This window comes from Microcaecilia unicolor, chromosome 1, assembly GCF_901765095.1.
Source record: "Microcaecilia unicolor chromosome 1, aMicUni1.1, whole genome shotgun sequence".
Lineage (NCBI taxonomy): Eukaryota > Metazoa > Chordata > Amphibia > Gymnophiona > Siphonopidae > Microcaecilia > Microcaecilia unicolor.
This window is the reverse complement of record NC_044031.1, coordinates 11,369,419-11,381,449: the sequence shown is the minus strand read 5'-3', so window position 1 is coordinate 11,381,449 and position 12,031 is coordinate 11,369,419.

Here is a 12,031-nt window from a genome sequence, read left to right as displayed (position 1 = left end):
ACTTATAAATCTGGCCTGTTTACACTTTTTTTTTTTACTTTATCTTTGTAAATAAATATTTCTCTGTTTTCTCTGTGTTGTCCATGTTTCTTATTGGTGAAGAATATGAGGCAATTCTGAATATGGGATCTGTTGGGGAGAAATTTAGACAATATATTTCTAGGCATTTAAACTAGAAGGCGGGGGTAGCATATGGAGACAGGTCACTTTATTTATTTATTTATTTATTGCATTTGTATCCCACATTATCCCACCTCTTTGCAGGCTCAATGTGGCTTACAATACATGATGGGTACTGGAAATAGGAGTGCGTATACATTCGGTTTACAGAAGGTTTGTGTTACATGGTGGTGAATTATATAATGGTGTTAAAGCAAAAGACATTATAAGACAGTGCTAGAAAGCAAAAGACATTATAAGACAGTGCTAGAAGTTCAGAAGATTATACATTTACATGTTGATCTTTGTGATATATCTTGTCGAAGAGATAGGTTTTTAATAGTTTTGGTCAGTTCATAGATCGTTTTCAAGTTGCGTGGCAGCGCATTCCAGAGCTGCGTGCTTGAAAAGGAAAAGGTAGATGCAAGCATTGATTTGTATTTCAAACCCTTACATTTGGGAGGATGAAGAATGAGGGGTGTACGGGAAGATTTTTTTGCGTTCCTGGGTGGTAGTTCTATTAGATCTGACATGTAGGCTGGGGCGTTACCATGGATGATTTTATGAACTAAAGTGCAAAGTTTGAACGCGATGCGTTCTTGTAGTGGGAGCCAGTGTAGTTTTTCTCGTAAGGGTTTCGCGCTTTTGTATTTTGGTGTGCCAAATATTAGTCTGGCTGCCGTATTCTGAGCTGTCTGGAGTTTTTTGAGTATTTGCTCTTTACAGCCAGCGTAGAGTGAGTTACAATAGTCCAGATGACTGAGTACCAGTGTTTGTACCAGATTGCGGAAGACAATCCTTGGAAAAAATGGTCTAACTCTTTTTAGTTTCCACATTGAATGAAACATCTTTTTGGTTATGTTATTTGCATGGTTCTCAAGTGTTAGATGTCGATCAATGGTGACTCCGAGGATTTTCAGGGTGTCCGAAACTGGTAGATTTAGTTTAGGTGTGTTGATGGTGGTAAATTTATTCTTATTGTATTGCGAGGTGAGTACCAGGCATTGGGTTTTCTCAGCATTGAGTTTCAGCTGAAATGCATCTGCCCAGGAATTCATAATATGTAGGCTTTGCTTGATTTCATTGGAGATTTCCCTTAAATCTTCATGGAATGGGATGAAGATCGTTACATCGTCAGCGTATATATATGGGTTTAGGTTCTGATTCGATAGTAATTTGGCCAAGGGTGTCATCATTAGGTTGAATATGGTCGGTGAGAGGGGGGATCCCTGTGGGACTCCGCATTCAGGTTTCCATGTCGCTGATGTAATCGAGTTTGAAGTCACTTGATATGAGCGTGTAGTGAGGAACCCTTTAAACCAATTGAGAACGTTGCCTCCAATTCCGAAATATTCGAGGATATGTAATAAAATTCCATGGTCAACCATGTCGAATGCACTTGACATGTCGAATTGTAGCAGTAGAATGTTGTTGCCGTTTGCTATCAATTGTTTGAATTTGTTCATGAGCGTGACTAGTACAGTTTCAATACTGTGATTAGAGCGAAATCCTGATTGAGAATCGTGTAATATCGAGAACTTGTTTATATAGTCTGTGAGTTGTTTGGTCACTATGCCTTCTGTTATTTTGGTAATTAAGGGAATGGATGCTACTGGTCTATAGTTCGTTAGTTCATTTGCATTTTTCTTTGCATCCTTGGGTATAGGGGTGAGTAAGATGTTACCTTTTTCTCTTGGGAAGAGTTCATTTTGTAGCATATAGTTTATGTGGTTTGTTAGGTCTTTTATAAATTGTTGAGGGGCCGATTTCATGAGGTTGTTTGGGCATATGTCTAGTTTGCAGTGAGATTTGGCGAATCCTTTAAGCGTTTGTGAGATAAGATCTTCCGGTAGTATTGTGAATTCTGTCCAGATTCTGTCTGCTGGATATATTCCAGGGTCTGGGTCTAGGCAGTCCAGGAGTGTGCTGTATTCGGTGTGGCTGACAGGTATTTTAAGTCGCAGTTGTATGATTTTCTCCTTGAAGTACTTTGCCAATTCGTCAGCTCCCGGTATGTCTTTGCTGTTGTTGGTGACTGGAGTGGTGTCTAATAATTTATTTACAAGTTGGAAGAGTTTGTGTGTGTCTTTGTAGTTTGGTCCAATTTCAGTTTTGTAGTATTGTCTTTTGGTTTGTCTTATGGTATATTTGTATTTCCTTCGGAGTTGCTTCCAGTCGTTAAGCGTGAGATCGTCTTTCTTTTTGTACCAAGCTCGTTCTAGTTTCCTAACTTGTGTTTTGAGTTTTTTCAGTTCTTCGTTGAACCATGGTAGAGTTCTTTCTGTGCGATGATCTGGTTTGGATTTGGGCAATGGTGTCTAGTGTTAATTTACATCTGTTGTCCCAATTTGAGAGGAATTGAGTTGTGTCTGTTTTTGTTGTCCAACCGTCGTCGTAGATCTGTTGCCAGAATTTAACCGGATCTATTTTTCCTCTTGTGGTGTAGGTTTTTCGTATTTGTTTGTTAGGTAAATCTTTCGTTCTCCATTGGAGGGTTATATGTGCTTTGTAATGGTCTGACCACAGTGTAGGTGACCATTTTGTGTGTGTTAGTATAATGTTTGCGTCGTGGTCAAATTTGTATGTTATGAGGTCTAATGTGTGTCCTTTTTCATGTGTTCGTTGCGTATTTTGTCCTTGTAGATCCCATAGTTGTAAGAACTCTCTACAGTCTTGGGTATTTGTTGTGGTGAGATCTTCCAGGTGTAGGTTAATATCTTCTATTATGATGCGGTTGGAGGAAGAGATGCAGGTATTCGAGATAAAGTCCATGAAATGCATTTGGCAATCTCGCCAGTTGCCTGGTGGTCTGTAAAATATAACTGTGTTAAGGTGTTCCTGCAGTTTTGGGTGATTGATTCTTATGGAAGCGATTTCAAGTTGTGGCAGTATGGAATCAGCTATGTTTGTGATATTGAACTCAGATCTGTATATTATGGCTATTCCTCCTCCCCTTTTTCCATTTCTTGTCCAGTGTGTAATTTTATATCCAGGTGGGCATAGTTCTAGGATTATAGGATCTTGGAGGTTGTGGATCCAAGTTTCAGTGATGAAGAGGAAGTCCAGGTTGTCTGCAGTGATCCAGTCTGTTATATCCTCTGTCTTGGTCACTACTGATCTGGCGTTCATGTATCCAATTTGAATTGAATGGTAAGATTCGGTTAGGGTTGTTGAAGTCTTAATTTTTATTAATTGCCTGTTTTCCTGATATCTAGTTTTGTTGTGTCCTTTCTCCCTTTTCTGTTGGTTGTTTCCATGTATATTTGTTTTACCTTTTAGTTGATTGCTGTTCTTTTGTTCTAGTGGGTTGTATATGAATTGTCTGTAGAATGAATGTGTTGTAGGTAGCGCTCACCCCCAGCTAAAGCTAAAGACAAGACCCCTCCGAAGGGACACCACCTTGTAAATGGTGGAGGGGCTTCCATGTTTCAATGACTCAGAGGGCTATGCTGAAGGGTTACCCATATCAGACAGGCCTCTGTGGAGAAACCAGACAAAGAGTGTCCCAAACTGGAGGATCCAAGATGGCATCGAGGGAGGATGTACGTTAGTTGAGTTCCTGTTTTACACCAGAATACCTGAAGAAGTAGGCGTGCTCCCCAGAGAATGGGGAAGAAGAAAGGCAAAGCCGTGGTGTTGCCCTCCTCGAACACGGCTGGGGTTCCCACCACTTCTCAGTCTACTTTGGAGAGATTCGGGGTCATAACGTTGGGGATATCGGTTCCTGCTTCGGGGAACAGCAAGGCTTTATTGCCAAATCTCAGTGGAGAAGGAGTGACTTTGAGTCCCCCTGTTGGCATGACCTCTCCAAGATCCGGAAACAGTAACGCTTCGCTATGGAGGTCGACAGTGGAAACGCCCGAAGTGGGTTAGGATTTTCACGCGATCCGAGGAGGTCCTGGCGCAGCATTGACTCTGGATAATAAACCAACTGGGGGATTGGAGAGTGAGTTCTTCCACCCGAAGATATCTGGAGCAGTTTCTATGGAGAAATTGGACCTGGTGAAGCCAAACAATGTCACAATGGACGCACTATGGGAAGTGCTGCAGAGTGTGAATAACTCTCTTCTTCAGATGTCAAAAATTTTTTAGGAATAAAAATGTGATTATATCAATACTTATCTAACAAAGTGGAAGTCCAAGATAAAAAAAATAAAGACTTTGATTTCGGAAATGGTTTCTCTATGAAAATCAGTTAATCTGGTAATGAAGGACAATTTATGTTTCTTGTAAAAAATTGGAACTTCTGGAGAACCAATTAAGGAAAAATAACTTGAGAAAGATAAATTTTCCTAAAATACCCTGTATATAGAGTTATATTATTAGTGACTTTTGCCTTTGATTTAGATAGGAACAATGTTTTGAAATTGTATTTCCGTCATATGGCTGATAGTTTTTTTGGGTTCAAAGATAAATATATTTCCTGACATATCAAGGGAATTGCAGACTAGGAGGTGTGAACTCTTGGCTTTTAAGCCAAGGATCATTGCCCTGGGTGGGACCTTCGTAGAGCGATTCGAGATAAAGTCCATGAAATGCATTTGGCAATCTCGCCAGTTGCCTGGTGGTCTGTAAAATATAACTGTGTTAAGGTGTTCCTGCAGTTTTGGGTGATTGATTCTTATGGAAGCGATTTCAAGTTGTGGCAGTATGGAATCAGCTATGTTTGTGATATTGAACTCAGATCTGTATATTATGGCTATTCCTCCTCCCCTTTTTCCATTTCTTGTCCAGTGTGTAATTTTATATCCAGGTGGGCATAGTTCTAGGATTATAGGATCTTGGAGGTTGTGGATCCAAGTTTCAGTGATGAAGAGGAAGTCCAGGTTGTCTGCAGTGATCCAGTCTGTTATATCCTCTGTCTTGGTCACTACTGATCTGGCGTTCATGTATCCAATTTGAATTGAATGGTAAGATTCGGTTAGGGTTGTTGAAGTCTTAATTTTTATTAATTGCCTGTTTTCCTGATATCTAGTTTTGTTGTGTCCTTTCTCCCTTTTCTGTTGGTTGTTTCCATGTATATTTGTTTTACCTTTTAGTTGATTGCTGTTCTTTTGTTCTAGTGGGTTGTATATGAATTGTCTGTAGAATGAATGTGTTGTAGGTAGCGCTCACCCCCAGCTAAAGCTAAAGACAAGACCCCTCCGAAGGGACACCACCTTGTAAATGGTGGAGGGGCTTCCATGTTTCAATGACTCAGAGGGCTATGCTGAAGGGTTACCCATATCAGACAGGCCTCTGTGGAGAAACCAGACAAAGAGTGTCCCAAACTGGAGGATCCAAGATGGCATCGAGGGAGGATGTACGTTAGTTGAGTTCCTGTTTTACACCAGAATACCTGAAGAAGTAGGCGTGCTCCCCAGAGAATGGGGAAGAAGAAAGGCAAAGCCGTGGTGTTGCCCTCCTCGAACACGGCTGGGGTTCCCACCACTTCTCAGTCTACTTTGGAGAGATTCGGGGTCATAACGTTGGGGATATCGGTTCCTGCTTCGGGGAACAGCAAGGCTTTATTGCCAAATCTCAGTGGAGAAGGAGTGACTTTGAGTCCCCCTGTTGGCATGACCTCTCCAAGATCCGGAAACAGTAACGCTTCGCTATGGAGGTCGACAGTGGAAACGCCCGAAGTGGGTTAGGATTTTCACGCGATCCGAGGAGGTCCTGGCGCAGCATTGACTCTGGATAATAAACCAACTGGGGGATTGGAGAGTGAGTTCTTCCACCCGAAGATATCTGGAGCAGTTTCTATGGAGAAATTGGACCTGGTGAAGCCAAACAATGTCACAATGGACGCACTATGGGAAGTGCTGCAGAGTGTGAATAACTCTCTTCTTCAGATGTCAAAAATTTTTAGGAATAAAAATGTGATTATATCAATACTTATCTAACAAAGTGGAAGTCCAAGATAAAAAAAATAAAGACTTTGATTTCGGAAATGGTTTCTCTATGAAAATCAGTTAATCTGGTAATGAAGGACAATTTATGTTTCTTGTAAAAAATTGGAACTTCTGGAGAACCAATTAAGGAAAAATAACTTGAGAAAGATAAATTTTCCTAAAATACCCTGTATATAGAGTTATATTATTAGTGACTTTTGCCTTTGATTTAGATAGGAACAATGTTTTGAAATTGTATTTCCGTCATATGGCTGATAGTTTTTTTGGGTTCAAAGATAAATATATTTCCTGACATATCAAGGGAATTGCAGACTAGGAGGTGTGAACTCTTGGCTTTTAAGCCAAGGATCATTGCCCTGGGTGGGACCTTCGTAGAGCGATTCCCTTGTAAGTGTTTTATTTCCTGATTACTTATTTGTTGAACCCAGGAAATTACAAGAGTTTGTGGAGTTAAAAGAACAGATGAAGAATCCTCTGCAGCAACTTCCTTTAAGTTACCACTGAACCGGCTGCAATTACCGATTAACCTTCCTCCCTCAGAAAATATGAATTGTAAGATTAACTATTCCGTGTTTTTCTTATTTTCTTTGAGATTGTTTTCCTGATCTTGGATCCCCCAATTGTGGACTAACAAAGATGATATTTTTCCTTAATGTTTGTTTTAATTGATATTTTCTCTCTTCTTTCCCATTTATGTATTGGACATAAATGTAAGACAAGATGTGACAGTAGAAAAGAAAGCAATGAAAACAACAATCTTAGCAAATCACTTCTTACCAACACAGCAGGAAGTGAGACTAAACTGAAAACTGAACAGAAGATAAAAATGCCACTGAAATGTAGATGGAAAGCGATGACCACAAATGCTCGCAGTCTAAGCAATAAAGTTCATGACCTGCAAGCCCTGAGGCAGATTTAGACATTGTTGCAATCTCGGTGACATGGCTCAATGAATGGGATGCAAACCTACCAGGCTATAATCTATTTAGGAAGGATAGAGATGGTTGTAAAGGTGGAGTAGTAGCTCTGTATGTGAGAAATGATATTGCAGTGACTGAAATGACAGGGGCCTGGGGAAAGGAAGAAGCGATATGGATCACCTTAAAAAGAAATGATAGAACCTCTGTCCACATGGGTGTTGTCTACAGACCTCTGACAATCGAAGGAACTAGATAAAGATCTGATTACAGATATTCAAAAGTTGGGAAAGAAAAGAGAGGTGCTATTGCTGGGAGATTTCAATCTGCCTGATGTAGATTGGAAAGTTCCATCTGCAGAATCGGAAAGGTGCTTTTCAAAGTGCTGTGCTCAGGCAAATGGTGACAGAACCCACAAGGGAGGGAGCAACGCTGGATCTGGTACTCACAAATGGGGATAGTGTGTCAAAATCCAAACTGCCCAAAACACTGCAGCCAGACTCGTATTTGGAAAAGCGAAATACGAAAGCGCCAAACCCCTAAGAGAAGAACTACACTGGCTCCCATGGAAAGAACAAATTACGTTCAACATCTGTACCCTGGTTCATAAAATCATTCATGGCGAGGCTCCGGCATACATGTCAGACCTCATAGATTTACCAACCAGAAACACAAAAAGATCAGCACATACATTCTTGAACCTACTACTACTAATCATTTCTATAGCGCTACTAGACATACGCAACGCTGCACACTTGAACATGAAGAGACAGTCCCTGCTCGACAGAGCTTACAATCTAATTAGGACAGACAAACAGGACAAACAAGAGATAAGGGAATATTAAGGTGAGGATGATTGAATAAGGGTTAGGAGTTAAAAGCAGCATCAAAAAGATGGGCTTTTAGCTTAGATTTGAAGATGGCCAGAGATGGAGCTTGACGTACCGGTTCAGGAAGTCTATTCCAGGCATATGGTGCAGCAAGATAAAAGGAATGGAGTTAGCGGTGGAAGAGAAGGGTGCAGATAAGAGAGATGTACCCAGTGAACGGAGTTCCCGGGGAGGAATGTAGGGAGAGATGAGAGTGGAGAGGTACTGAGGAGCTGCAGAGTGAATGCGCTTATAGGTCAATAAGAGGAGTTTGAACTGTATGCGGAAACGGATAGGAAGCCAGTGAAGTGACTTGAGGAGAGGGCTAATATGAGCATAACGACCCTGGCGGAATATTAGTCGTGCAGCAGAATTTGAACAGATTGAAGAGGAGAGAGATGGCTAAGTGGGAGACCTGTGAGAAGCAAGTTGCAATAGTCTAAGCGAGAGGTGATAAGAGCGTGGATGAGGGTTCTGGTAGTGTGCTCAGAAAGGAAAGGGCGAATTTTGCTGATATAGAGAAAGAAACGACAGGTTTTAGCAGTCTGTTGAATATGTGCATAGAAGGAGAGGGAGGAGTCGAAGATGACCCCAATGTTACGAGCTGATGAGACAGGAAGGATGAGAGTGTTATCCACAGAAATAGAGAATGGGGGAGGAGGAGAGGTTGGTTTAGGGGGAAAGATAAGAAGCTCAGTCTTGGTCATGTTTAGTTTCAGATGGCACTGAGACATCCAGGCAACAATGTCAGACAGGCAGGCTGATTCTTTGGCCTGGGTTTCAGCTGAGATTTCTGGTGTGGAGAGGTAGATCTGGGAGTCATCAGCGTAAAGATGATACTGAAAACCGTGGGATGAGATCAGAGTACCAAGGGAAGAAGTATAGATGGAGAAGAGAAGAGGTCCCAGGACAGATCCCTGAGGTACACCAACTGACAGTGGGATAGAAGTAGAAGAGGATCCACTAGAGTATACATTAAAGGTACGCTGGGAGAGATAAGAAGAAAACCAGGAAAGAACAGAGCCCTGAAATCCAAGTGAGGACAGCGTATCAAGGAGCAGGCTGTGATCAACAATGTCAAAAGCAGCAGATAGATTGAGAAGGATGAGGATAGAATAGAGACCTTTGGATCTGGCTAGGAACAGATCATTGGAGACTTTAGCAAGCGTTGTTTCAGTTGAATGAAGGGGGCGAAAGCCAGATTGAAGTGGATCAAGAATAGCTTGAGATGAAAGAAAGTCAAGGCAACGGCGTTGAACACTTTCAAATATCTTGGATAGGAAAGGGAGGAGGTGGAAGGACAGGTAGGGTCCAATGAAGGTTTTTTAAGGAGTGGTGTGACTACGGCATGTTTGAAGGCATCAGGAACAGTCGCAGTGGACAGTGAAAGATTGAGGATATGACAGATAAACGGGATGACAGTAGGAGAGATAGTGTTAAGTAGATGGGTGGGAATAGGATCAGAGGAACAGTTAGTTAGTTTCGAGGAGGAAAGAAGATGTGTAGTTTCCTCTTCAGTGATTTCAAAAAAGGAAGAAAAGGAGGCAGGAGTTGGAGGGTTGAGAGAATGGACTAAGGGAAGGAGAGGTGGAGGTGACCTGGTTGAGAATTCAAGTTTAATCTTGTGAACCTTATCATGAAAGAACTCAGCCAGAGTCTGGGGGGAAAGTGAAGGGGGGGGGGGGGGGTTGGAGGTGAAGGCACTTTAAGGAGAGAGTTCAGTGTGGCAAAGAGACGACGAGGGTTTGAGCCAAGAGAATTAGTCAACTGGATATAATAGTCCTGTTTGGCAAGTAAAAGAGCAGACTGGAAGGAGGTCAGCAAGAATTTGAAATGTATGAAGTCAGCATGGGCACGGGATTTCAGCCAAAGGCGTTCGGCAGAGCGGGCACAGGAACGTAGGTAGCGGATTCTAGAGGTCAGCCAAGGTTGGGGTTTGGTATGTTTTACAGAATGGGGAATGAGAGGAGCGAGAGTATCCAGAGCAGAGGAGAGAATAGTATTATAGGAAGAGACAGCCTCATTGACAGACTTGGATAACATAGTGGTAGAGAAGAGATTTGAAACATTGGAGGACAGAGTAGAAGGGTCAATAGCCCCAGTTGCAAAGGACTCAAATACAGTGGCGTCGCGAGGGCAGCTGACACCCGGGGCGGGTCGCCGCTGCGCACCCCCCCCCGGGTGCAGCGCGATGCACCCTCCCCCCTCCGTAGCGCAACACCCCCCGCCCGCGACAACATACCTGGAAGGCGGCGAGGGGCGGGTGGGCGGGCCAATCCGCCGAGAGCACGCCGCTGGGGGGTGTCGGCGCCTCGCTGGTTCCTTGCTCTCGCCCGGAACAGGAAGTAACCTGTTCTGGGGCAGAGAGAGCAAGGAACCAGCGAGGCGCCGACACCCCCCAGCGGCGTGCACCCGGGGCGGACCGCCCCACCGCCCCCCCCCTTCCTACGCCACTGCTCAAATATAAATCAATATATCCATCTAGCTTCTCCTACATCAGCACGCAACTATAGAATGCACTACCTAAGGCCTTAAAAACAATGCATGACCTAACTGTCTTCCGGAAATTACTAAAGACCAACCTGTTCAAAAAGACATACCATAATGAGACATCATAAATGACCTAACATCAAAACTCTACCAGAACCAGATAAAACCGAATTCTTTACACCTGATTGCTTCAATCAATTTGTCACCAATGAACATTAACGTCTTAACCCCCTAACTCTCATGCCTGAAATTAACTGTTTATCCAACTTACTTTATAATTTACTTCAACATTTATTAACTTTAATAATACGTTGTATTTCTCATTCCGGAAATAGCGATCGCCATTACGGCATACTGTAAGCCACATTGAGCCTGCAAATATGTGGGGAAAATGTGGGATACAAATGCAACAAATAAATAAATGTCCGAGTGGGTGCCCACCTGGGCATCATTGACCATCAAACAGTTTGGTTTCATATAACAGTTGAAGTGGAGGGCAGCCACTCAATAAGTCCTGGATTTCAAGCATGCTGACTTTAGTAAAATGGGGGAATACCTGAGGAAGGAACTGATGGGCTGGGAGGACATAGGAGAAGTGGAAGGGCAGTGGTTCAGGCTGAAAGAAGCTATAAATATGGCCACAAACCTTTATGTAAGGAGAGTAAATAAAAGCAAGAGAAAAAGGAAACCGCTAGTGTTCTCCAAGCAAGTGGCTGAGAACATAAAGGCTAAAGAGTTGGCGTTCATAAAATACAGAAAAACTCAAGAAGAGGAACACAAAAAGGAATAGCAGATGAAACTGAAAGAAGCCAAAAGAGAGATATGTCTGGTGAAAGCGCAAGCGGAGGAACAAATTTCTAGAAAAGTAAGGAGGGGCGACAAAAGTTTCTTCAGGTTTATTAGTGAAAGGAGGAAGACTAAAAATGGAATTGTGAAATTGAAAGATGCTACGAACCGCTATGTGGATAATGATGAAGAAAAAGCAAATTTGCTAAACAAATACTTTTGTTTCCACACTGAAGAAAATCCTGGAGAAGGACCACAATTGACTGGCAATAGTACATATGAGAATGGAGCAAAAGAAAGTGTACATAAGTAATGCCATACTGGGAAAAGACCAAGGGTCCATCGAGCCCAGCATCCTGTCCACGACAGCGGCCAATCCAGGCCAAGGGCACCTGGCAAGCTTCCCAAACGTACAAACATTCTATACATGTTATTCCTGGAATTGTGGATTTTTCCCAAGTCCATTTAGTAGCGGTTTATGGACTTGGCCTTTAGGAAACCGTCCAACCCCTTTTTAAACTCTGCTAAGCTAACCGCTTTCACCACTTTCTCTGGCAACAAATTCCAGAGTTTTATTACACGTTGGGTGAAGAAAACTTTTCTCCGATTTGTTTTAAATTTACTACACTGTAGTTTCATCGCATGCCCCCTAGTCCTAGTATTTTTGGAAAGCGTGAACAGACGCTTCACATCCACCTGTTCCACTCCACTCATTATTTTATATACCTCTATCATGTCTCCCCTCAGCCGTCTCTTCTCCAAGCTGAATAGCCCTAGCCTCCTTAATCTTTCTTCATAGGGAAGTCGTCCCATCCCCGCTATCATTTTAGTCGCCCTTCTCTGCACCTTTTCCAATTCTACTATATCTTTCTTGAGATGCGGTGACCAGAATTGAACCCAATACTCAAGGTGCGGT